The sequence below is a fragment of the Alosa alosa genome, chromosome 1, assembly GCF_017589495.1.
Source record: "Alosa alosa isolate M-15738 ecotype Scorff River chromosome 1, AALO_Geno_1.1, whole genome shotgun sequence".
Lineage (NCBI taxonomy): Eukaryota > Metazoa > Chordata > Actinopteri > Clupeiformes > Clupeidae > Alosa > Alosa alosa.
The window spans coordinates 2,153,553-2,165,623 of record NC_063189.1 but is presented as its reverse complement, the minus strand read 5'-3'; the positions used below and the strand labels follow the sequence as shown (position 1 = coordinate 2,165,623).

General features: G+C 41.1%; 1 protein-coding gene across 1 annotated transcript in view; it reads right to left on the bottom strand.

Moving 5' to 3' along the window:
* Nucleotides 1–10,730, bottom strand: part of ankrd6a (ankyrin repeat domain 6a) — a 42,932-nt gene extending 32,202 nt beyond the window's left edge. Inside the window, exons 1-2 of the mRNA XM_048252110.1 lie at nt 10,618–10,730; nt 5,348–5,552 (exon numbers count right to left, since the gene is read on the bottom strand). The gene's annotated coding sequence lies outside the window, so the exon portion shown is untranslated. The remainder of the gene's footprint in view (nt 1–5,347; nt 5,553–10,617) is intronic.
* Between the last annotated feature and the right edge of the window lie 1,341 nt (nt 10,731–12,071).

The window sequence follows — 12,071 nt, the reverse complement described above, 5'->3', positions numbered from 1 at the left end:
TATTAGACAAATGTATGGCCAGTTGGCCACCGCTTGTTAACCCATTAGTATCAGGCTTTTGCAGCCTACACTGTGCATTTGTTTTAATTCGTCAGTATTATATCATAGCAAACAATACAGTCTGAACGTACCAGAGAAATGGTACAGCCCAATGGGGGTGAGGGTTTGAAAATCGTCTTTCATTAGATTATATCCTGAATTGTTGGTATGTGATGGTAATACTGCATTTATTTACAGGTTTAATATGGACCCAACCAACTCTTTTTGGGAGGGGAGAACTCCCTCACACGCTAGGCTACAACCCATGCAGAGGCAACGGTGCCATGCACAGAATGCGGAACGTGTAGCCTACTTAAGAGAAGTTAGACTAACGTGACAAATGTCAATATTTTTTTCCTCGACCGGCCCAAAAGTGCTTTAAGGAAATTCGCTTTAAGGGAATTCTCCCGATTCTCCAGATTACCCACCCCGGGCCTGCATAATAGCGCAGGGCGACAGGGTGTGTGTGTGCTTGTGTGTGTGTGTCTGTCTGTGTGTGTGTGTGTGTATGACAGACGTGATACACTCGGTGGCAGGGACGTGCACAGGGGGGTTGCTCAGGTTGCTTGGGCAACTGCCCATATGCCCTTCTCGACTCACGTTGCCCTTCCGAGGGGGAGAAAGAATAAATAAATAAATCGTACAATGGATGCAGAATGTCACGTAGGCCTAGATTTAAAAAAATCGCAAAGCCACATTCACTTCCATTCGGGCACCGAAAGTGGAAGTCAGTAGGGGAAGGGCAAACTCTGTTTACGCGGCTACAGCGCTGCACGCGACCGGCCGGCACCTGAGCTGAGCCTGCATGAGCGGCCTTAGAAGGATATTGTCGTGGTTGTCGGGTCAGGGTGAGACGACTCAACATTGTCGGAAAAGGTGAGTTTGATGTATAACAAGCGAACAATCATCATCAAGTTTTATAAAATGAATTAAAGTCTTCATAAATCTAGGCTGAGTTTACCACGTTTAGCCTAAATAATCAGACTGATAGCTTGCAGACAAGCAGCACGTTTTCACATACACTGTAGCCTAAGCTATATTTTTTTGGTAGGCATTAGGCAAACTAAGCTACATGTCTGCTGATAGTTAGTTTTTCACTTTTCATTTTAAGAATGAATGATGGAAGTAATGCATCACATTAATTATTTTATTCAAATGCCTAATTTCTATCACTATTTTTGGTATTGTTTGGAGCCAAGATGCCCACTGAAAAGAGGCGGATTCAGGAGAGGGAGAGACAATTCAGGGAGGCAGCAAAGGGCAGCACATCACTGCAGGGTTGGCTGCGAAAATGGCAACCAGCAGGTGAGGCAGAGACTTTGCACTCAGTAGTGTGACGCACCTCTGCAATAGGCCTGTCAAACTCGATTCCTTTTAAGGATCCGGGTTATTCTGAGTCACTCACTAAACTGATCCGGGTTGAATGAGTCACTTGAGTCACTTGAGTCAGTATTGCTAAATCGCAAAGAAATTCAGTCCTACATTCAAGCAGTGCAGTGGGGTGCTTCATTTCGTTAAGTGCCTTCTCATGTTGGATGTGGATCCTCCATGATTTGAAACCAGGTTTTTGCAGTACTTGCATTTAGCCTTTAGAGTTTTGCTCTCCTGGTTAAAGTGCATCCAAACATTGTTCATCTTTTTGGTGCTCATGTTCAGAAACTTTGATCTTATTGACAGGGAGGGTAGCCTATATTATAATAATATATTATTTGTTGTTGTTTTGTTAACATTAGAAAAGTTTGCCTACAATGTTTATTACCACTACTATATACTAATAGTAGGCTACTAGGAATCTATTCTAATAGGCTGCTAATACTAGGCAACTAATATTATTATTAATCATAGCTATACTGTTAGGTAGCCTAATATAATATAATATAATATAATATAATATAATATAATATAATATAAAATAGCCTAATATAATAGCATCAAAACCTCCACCCACTCACAGGAAAGAAAGCAGTTTGAGCCAGACTGTTTATTTATTGTCTTAACCTAGCCTAAGCAATTGACTTTCACAGACATAGAAACAGAAACGTAGAAATGCCCTGCAGTGAATAAATTATTATTATTGTTATTATTATTATTATTATTGCTACTACTTCTACTACTACTACTACTACTATTCTCATTAGGCCTATTATTATTATCACCTTGACACAAGTAGAAATTAGGCTACTCGCTCGTCTACAGATCCACTCATGACAATGTAGCCGGCTGATTCGACTGACTCGCACTCATAACAACATAACGTAACCGGTCCGCCCGGCTGATCCAAATGACCCAGGTAGGCTAGCCTACTCCAGCAACTCCATACAGAGCTTGCAATGTTTCAGACTGTCTTCGCGACCTAATTGCATTTTAAAGTAGGCTATGCGTGCAGAATATATGTTATTTCAGAAGTGAAAGCATGGCTTTTGTTGTAGATTTGTTTTTCACCTTGACGAGGAGTTACTCGCTGCTCTAAAGATCCACTCATGACAACGTAGCCGGCTGATTAGGCTGACTGGCACTCATACCAACGTAACCGCCCTGCCCGGCTGATTCAACTGACCGGGTAGATACTCAAGCAGCTCCATGGCGTGCAGTTCGGACTGTCTGCCGCGACCTAATTGCATTTTAATATGCTACATCTACACCAAATCTAATTATGTCTAGGCTACATGCAGAACATTGAATGTTATTTCAGAAGTGAAAGAATGGCTTTTGTTGTGGAATTGCTTTTCACCTAGAGGAGGAGCTAGCCTACTGGCTCTCGCCAGATCCACTCATGACAACGTGAGCATTCGACTGACTTCGTACTCAACGTTAGCCTAACCGGCCGGCTGATCCAGCTAACCCGGATTGCTACTGAATCTGAGTCCCATGGTCTGCGAGTCTGCAATGTTTCCGGCTCTGCGGGAAGTTAACCAGTTATCTCGGACTGCCTGCTCACTCAGTTGCTTGAGTTGATTTGTGTGAAGTACAAGTGGTTCTGTACCGTAACGCTAATAACAAGCCTTGCCAAAATTATGGGTCATTAAGTAAGAATACAAAATAATTGTTAGATTAAGTAGATTATGTTAAAACAACATCGGACATTAGGCGAACTTCCGACGCATGTAGTCTAACATCTGCCTCCCCTCCGTGAGAAACACCAAACTCTTCTACACACTTTGCAGAATGCTTTCATTTCGTCGCTTTAAGGCTTATCCGAAAATAACTACTCAGTATTCTGATTAAGTATAATTTTAGGACAATTAGAGGCAGGATTCGGGATTAGGGACAACTGCTTGGATATCGGGACTGTCCCCAATTTTTTTAAGGCGTCCTGGTCACCCTACATCCACTGTTTAAAAGTCACTTTAAAAGAACTAAGGTAACTTTTATGCATGCGGAACCTATACATACCGGTAGATATGGCTGTGTAGTCTGTGCCATAACATTTATTCCTGCAGGCTGCCCGTTTTTTGGCTGTCATACTTTTAAATGGCCATGAAGTAGGCCTACATAGATAGACCATAACTTGTACTACTGTCATCTTCTTTAAGAACTTTTCCCAATATTTCCCATAGCCTATATCAGCTTTTCCTGGGGGGTGTCTTTATTATTTTAACTTCAAGTCTTCAGCTTCTTTGCTGTTGACTTTACTGTATTGATGCTAGCCTTCATTGATATTTTAAGTAGGCCTATTTGTAGAAAATATATATTTAATTATTTTTAACTTACCCACCCGCAAATGACCCGAATATCATTAAAATATTTTGTTTATGACTCATAACCGCTTAATTTCGGGCACACCGCGCAACACTGGTGTTGTACATATAGCATTCAGCATTCACATGTCAGTGTGTAAAACATTCAGCATTCACATGTCAGTGTGTAAAAACATTTAGCATTCACATGTCGGTTATGTACATATAGCATTTAGCATTCACATGTCAAGTGTGTAAAAATATATAGCGTTTAGCATTCACATGTCAGTGTGTAATAACATATAGCATTCAGCATTCACATGTCAGTGTGTAAAAACATTTAGTATTCACATGTCAGTGTGTAATAACATATAGCATTTAGCATTTACATGTCAGTGTGTAGTAACATATAGCATTTAGCATTTACATGTCAGTGTGTAGTAACATATAGCATTTAACATTTACATGTCAGTGTGTAATAAAATATAGCATTTAGCATTCACATGTCAGTGTGTAAAAACATATAGCATTTAGCATTCACATGTCAGTGTGTAATAACATATAGCATTCAGCATTCACATGTCAGTGTGTAAAAACATTTAGCATTCACATGTCAGTGTGTACATACAGCATTTAGCATTCACATGTCAGTGTGTACATATAGCATTTAGCATTCACATGTCAGTGTGTAATAACATATAGCATTTAGCATTCACATGCCAGTGTGTAATAACATAAAGCATTCAGCATTCACATGTCAGTGTGTAATAACATATAGCATTTAGCATTCACATGTCAGTGTGTAGTAACATATAGCATTTAGCATTCACATGTCAGTGTGTAGTAACATATAGCATTTAGCATTCACATGTCAGTGTGTAATAACATATAGCATTCAGCATTCACATGTCAGCGTTCAACATATAGCATTTTAGCATTCACATAACATAAAGCATTTAGCATTCACATGCCAGTGTGTAATAACATAAAGCATTTAGCATTCACATGTCAGTGTGTAATAACATATAGCATTTAGCATTCACATGTCAGTGTGTAGTAACATATAGCATTTAGCATTCACATGTCAGTGTGTAATAACATATAGCATTCAGCATTCACATGTCAGTGTGTAATAACATATAGCATTTAGCATTCACATGTCAGTGTGTAATAACATATAGGAAGGCGTTTGCATCAGTGTATAATAATATATAGGAAAGTGTTTGCCTGCATAATACTGTATGTTTGAGTGTGTAGGCTATTTATTTATACATTTTAGCTTTTATTCAGGACGGCTATGTGTACAGCATATGTGTGTGTGTGTGTGACTGGTTCTACTGTATGTGTACTGCTGCATGTGTGTGTGTGTGTGTGTGTGTGTGTATGTATGTGTGTGACTAGTTCTACTGTATGTGTACTGCACTGCTGCATGTGTGTGTGTGTGTGTGTGTGTGTGTGTGAGACAGGTTCTTGTGTACTGCTGCATGTGTGTGTGTGTGTGTGTGTGTGTGTGTGACTGGTGTGTATGTGTGTGTGTGCGTGTGTGCATGTGTGTGTGTACATTCGCCTCCCAGGTCTATGTGTACTGCTGCATGTGTGTGTGTGTGTGCAGTGCGAGTGTGAGGCCTCACCTCCCAGGTCTCACAGCGCCTCCAGCAGGCATCAGTGGTGATGTGCAGGCCACTACATCCCGGCTTCTTGGCCAGGAAGATGAACTCCCTCACGGCGCAGCCAATGAAACGCCTCAGATACACCATGGAGGCCCCGCCCCTGACACGCCCATCTGAGTGCAACCCCGCACACACCACCACACACACCAGAGCCAGGATGGTAAACCTACACACACAAACACACACACACACACACACACACACACACTCACACACACACACACACACACACACACTCACACACACACACAGACACACACACACACACACAATACACACACACACACACCACTTTAGTAACAGGCATTCCAATAAAATCTATTCCAGAAATGGAAAATTGGGGAATTCTTATCAGGTTGTTGGGTTATTAGTTTTTTCCATTACTGCTAGAGTGGTTGGTTATCCTGGTTACCTGTTTTTTTCAACGTATTCATTTCCCACTCTTAAAAAAAGTCTCAAATGCTGGTCTGAAATCTTTGGTCAATACTATTGATTACTGTATAGAAGGTCATGGAATTTAAGGGGTTTTTGTAAGGGAAAAGTAATGGAATTTTAGTACACTTAGAGTGGGAAATCTGATAAAAACAAATACAATTAAGAAACACACAAACATGCAGGCATTAGTACAAAACCACACACACACAAACATAAGTATATAAATATATATACTCCTTTGATCCCGTGAGGGAAATTTGGTCTCTGCATTTATCACAATCCGTGAATTAGTGAAATACACCCAGCACACAGTGAGGTGAAGCACACACTAATCCCGGGCAGTGAGCTGCCTGCAACAACAGCGGCTGGGGGCAGTGAGGGGTTAGGTGCCTTGCTCAAGGGCACTTCAGCCGTGCCACCTAAGCAAGGCACCTAACCCCTCACTGCTCCCCTCGCGCTGTAGTCAAACTGCAAATGATTTCCTACACTGGCTTCCTGCAAACTACAGAATTGATTTTTTGAGTGCTGCTGCTGGTTTATAAATTACAGCAGGCGACTGGGCCTGCATCTAACCGACATGTTAATTTTTATCTTTCAACTGCTATTAATTTTCATTTCACCTCTTCTACTATATTACATATTGTTTGCTTTTATGTGATACATACTTAATTCATTACTTTTACAATTTGCTTTTAATTGATTATTGAACATTTTCTGATTTCTACTGTTGTCTGTTGTAAAGTGCATTGGATTGCCCTGTCTGAAATGTGCTATAAAACTGTGTTGTCTTGTCTTGCCTATCAAGGACCAACAGGAAAGCATGAGTCTGGGTTTTGAAAGTATTTCACCTTTAAGAGACTTTAAACTTGATTTCAACTTACTTTCAGGATTTTGTTTACATCCATACAACCTGCCGGGTGTGTTTCATTGTGTTACCACTAGATGGCAGTATTACAGCATTATGATAAATACAGGTTGTGGGAAGTGCTTTTTAATTACTCTCCACTTCCTCTCCCCCCACCCAAACTCACTCAGTTTACATTCCAAATGATACCAAGATCCACGCACAGCCTGGTTAGGTGCAGGTAGATTGCAGGAACTTAAATAGCAAAAATTGAGATAGTTCTACCGCACACTGTTTTGACGTTTACTTGATTGTATTCAGAGCGAACAACGCGTTTCGCATACAGAGTCTTCAGGTTCGCTCAGATATGGTCTGAGCTCTCAGGTGTGTCTGAGGTCTCAGGTGTGTCTGAGCTCTCAGGTGTGTCTGAGCTCTCAGGTGTGTCTTTAATTACCTTCTAGTCACATGACCAGTTGTTTGAAACGTCCATTTTCAATGCCAATATCCAAGTGATTTCGGAGACGGCCAGTCAACCATTAGCTATCCCCAGTAATAAACAGTATTGCACTGTGGTAAACTGCATCTAGTGACTTCAGTGTGGATGGGGCTGCATGCATACACAACAGCACCATGATGTAGGACTGGTATGGTGCTTCTTTTATGGAGAAACAAGTCCTGATTCTGTATGGTTGTAGTCACTCTAGATAGGTTTAGTTGCTTTTTAAAAATGTAACTGAAGAAACAGTCTGTGTGGTTTCTTTGCATTTCATTCGCAGGAAGTTTGGACCGCAGGCTGTTATGGCAACTACATAGAGTAACAGGAAACAAGACTACATCCTGTCTCATTTCAGCAGAGAATTTACCATTTAATTATAAAATCATATATTTCTCTCAGTTCTCATTTCTCTCAGTTTACTTGTCTTGTCATGGGGTTTGGTGAAGTAATTCTTTGTGTGTCCTAGTAAGAGTAATATAAATCAAGAGTCAAATGCAAATGTCTAGATAAGCTTTACTTTTGGTGTGGGTTCAAAATGGTAAACTATTCAGTGGACTTTTAGGTACGTTTAGGGAGTTTAAATGCTTGTTTAGTCTCATGTTTACTCTCTCTTTGTGTTTTTTATATAATATAATTGAATTACTTTTTCTGCTGTTAGTGCATGTTGTGCGTGATGTCTGTATGCTACTGAGACCTTGAATTTCCCCTTGGGGATCAATAAAGTATCTATCTATCTAGAATATATATCTTATCTATCTATCTAATAGCCTATAGCTTAATTAGTATAGTATAGTATAGTATATATATATATAATTTCCTGTGAGGGAAATTTGGTCTCTGCATTTATCCCAATCTGTGAATTAGTAAAACACACTCAGCACACAGTGAACACACAGTGAGGTGAAGCACACACTAATCCCGGCGTGTGCAGTGAGCTGCCTGCAACAACAGCGGCGCTCAGGGAGCAGTGGTTAGGTGCCTTGCTCAAGGGCACTTCAGCCGTGCCTACTGGTCGGGGTTCGAACCAGCAACCCTCCGGTTACAGGTCCGAAGTGCTAACCAGTAGGCCACGGCTGCCCCCCTAATTGTCAGTGCAGGTTAGCTAGCTGCATTAGAGTGGGGGGTCTGACATCTGACTCATTAACCATCAGCACTGGTGCTCCCCAAGGCTGTGTTTTGAGTCCACTGCTGTACAACATCTACACACATGACTGCAAAGCCAACAGTAGTCATACCTCCATCATCAAGTTTGCAGATGACACAGTGATCTTGGGCCTGATTAGTAACAACAATGAACAGCTCTACTTGGATCAGGTTGATGAGGTGGCACAGTGGTGTCAATCTAACAGCTTGACACTGAATATCAATAAAACCAAGGAAATGGTAGTGGATTACAGAAGGCAGCAGCAGAACTACAGTTACACCCCACTAATGATCAGCGGGCAACCTGTAGAGAGAGTCACAAGTTTTAAGTACCTTGGTGTCCACATTACTGAAGACTTAACATGGACTGTTAACACTCAATATGTTCTGAAAAAAGTCCAGACAATCGACTCTACTTCCTTCGTCAGCTAAGGAAATTCAAAGTTTCTACATCCATCATGAAGGCCTTCTACACTTCAGCGGTTGAGAGTGTTCTAACTGGTAGCATCATCACCTGGTATGGGAACTGGTTAGAGATTGTAGTACTCTGCAGAGAGTAGTGCACTCAGCTGAACGTACTATAAGAACTCAACTCCCTGCTCTACAAGATACAGTATCTATTCCAGAAGAGTACTCTTAAGAGCCCAAAAGATCCTGAAGGACTCTTCTCATCCTAACAATGGATTATTCCTACCGCTGAAATCAAGAAGACGCCTATGTAGTCACAAAGCCAGAACTGAGAGACTCAGGAGAAGTTTTTATCCCCAGGCCATCCGAACTCTGAACTCACACTATACTGACTTTGCACTCATTCACTCCTCAGCACTCATGACCCCCACACACACACACACACACACACCTACATGACGTTTAGCACTTTTACATCCCTCTCCCTATGCTACACACCTTTTATTAATTTTCTTATTTCATCACACGTCAAAACACACACACACACACACACACATATCTGACTTTCTCCAACTTTTGCACATCTCCATAGAACTTTTTATTTATTATTTTTGATTTCTCCTCCATCTATCTACCCATGTCCTTGATTGCCTAGCCTTTCTGCCCCCACCCCCCACCCCACCCTCATCCCCAACACACACACAAAAAACACACACACTTACATCTTCACTGTCATCACCTCACATACATACAGCACACTGCATGTACACAGTAAGCCTCCTCTACATACTTGCTGCACACTGCCCCCCCACACACATACACAGCACATTGTCTTCAGGATCTTCTCCAACACACATCCTCTACATACTTACAGCACACTGCCCCCACCTACCCACACACACACACACACACACACACACACACAGTCACAGCTCCACTCCCCTCCCGCCCACACACACACACACACAGTCACTGCTCCACTTCCCTCCCGCCCACACACACATCTTCACTGTCATCACTTTTTACCCCCATAAATGCACAAATAGGCTGACACCAGACATAAACATAATCACTGCATTTCTTACATCCAGTAACTATATGCATGTGACAATAAACTTCCTTGTATCCTTGTATCTTGTAGAAAATAAATTAGAATGCTTTACAAACTTGTAGGTCCAGTCATACTGAGAACATGTTTGTCTTCCACCCTACAAAGTTTGGCAGCCTATGAATAATACTTTTCATGATATTAATGCCCAAATATTGCTTCCCAGATAATGTGATTTTCAGGCTGTAAAACTGATGTAATTTCAAGGGATGAAAATAACATGAAAAAATAGGATTTCAGCAGAAATATTTTACAGGCCTTGGTTTTAATTAGGACCCATTCTTGATATAAACAAGGTTTGAACAAAATCTGAGACGATGCTGCAACAACCTTCCTTGATCTGATTTCACACGGAATTACCTTTTTTTTTAATTTAATTCCTCTGGGGATTGATATCAAATAGGTGGAAAGAAATTATAAGCGGTCAGTTCAAAACAATATAGGTGAAATAGTCGTCATCTATGGAGTGCATTGTTACTAGAAGAAGATTTCTGCACACTGCACACACTCCCCTCTCCTCCTCCTCAGACGATCAGAGAGCACTTCAGCTCAAGAGATTCCACTCTTACTTCATACTGTAAGTGTCAATAAGTAATAGGGTAGGGCAATGTCCCATAAATTGGCATTTGACGATGTGTACAGTAAACATCGTGATGGACGGGGGGGTAGCAAACACCAATTAATTACCATATGTCTGTACAGAAATACATTTATAATTTTCTACATAAAAAATAAAAAATATATTATTTAGGCTATACGGCCTGATGAACATGGACAGCTAAGAGAGACATACTAACCAGGCTACCGAGGTTGTGTGGAAGATCTGCTCCAAGAAAATCGTCGTGAAAGACGGATAGACAATCAATCTGAACACTTGCGTGTGCACCAACCAGCGGAATATCACACATTGCCAGCCTTCGCTGGGCCTAGCAAAAGCTACTTAAGACTACTATCGTGGTCACTCATTTAAAAACTTCAGTAGTACGCTATGCAGCATCCCACGTCATCAGGCTACCGTCTATGTTGACTATAAAGGCGGCGGGAAGTGAAAGTAAAGGGCTGCGATCGCGCAGTCCAGGCAAAGTAAAAAAAAACTTTTACAAACTACAAATCCCGATTAACACTCCGCTGCTGTCTGAGACTTTTGCTAAATGCATTAAATACAAGCCTTACAGTGAAAGACGGATAGGCTACCTTATGATCGGATAATTAGCGAAAAAAATGTTTATTTTAACACAGGAGAAGGACGCATTTTGCGCTCGCTGTAGCCTCGCAAAAAATATTTGAGCGCTAGAATGTCCTAGTCGTTGCCTAACAATAATAATTCAATAGGACTATTTTCTGCTAAAACATTAGGCTACATATTTTACGTCCAATGTAGGCTATAGGCCTGCGAAACATTAAGGCCTAGGCTACAAAAAAGACAATTACACATTCATGTCACAGTCAGGAATTATTTGAATAAGATGGTAGACTAATAAGTCTTTTATTTTACAAGAAGGTAGACTAATACGTGATAACAGCCTTTAAAGTAGGCTCAATTTCATTTCCAGGGAAAGGTTTTTTTATGTGTTAGCCTGTTACAGCAGGAATTAGTGACTGGCATGTGGGTGCGTGGCATCACGATGGTTGCTTCCCATCGTGGTGATGCCAACCCATCAGGCGTACATTTGGGCAGGTGGGGCAGACCTATCAAAGATTAGACTCCTCCACTAGAAAAGATAGATCCATAAACTAGATTCTAAATAAATGTTGTTTGTACATTCACTCAGTGAGATAAGTATGTATTCCTTTAATGTTTCTAAGTTGTAAACAAAATGTTAAAGAGCTTCCCCTTGCTTGTAGAGCTCTCTTTGCTCACCTCCACTGCAATTGCTGTACAGTAACATTACATTTTACGTGGGGCAGCGGATGTCTCTGCAGCGCCACACAGTTTTTTCCTATGTAAATCTGTCGGCCAGGGGCTCATTTCTAGAAACTCTGTCGTTTTTGGATTTGGTGTTTCTAGAAAGATTAGCTCGAACTCTCAATCGCAAACAAGGACGCAAAAGTTTGGTCGTTTGAACCACTGCCCTGGGCAGTCGCACTTGTGTCGTTCCTTGGTAAATCCAGTTGGTGTCGGGCGTCTAACCAAAAATCACAACTGCCTAACCAAAAATTACAAAATGGATGTTTATCTCGAGACTCAATGATTCAGGGGGCAGGAGATATTTTTTTAAAGTGAGGGGACCAAATTGTGAACACAAACCCA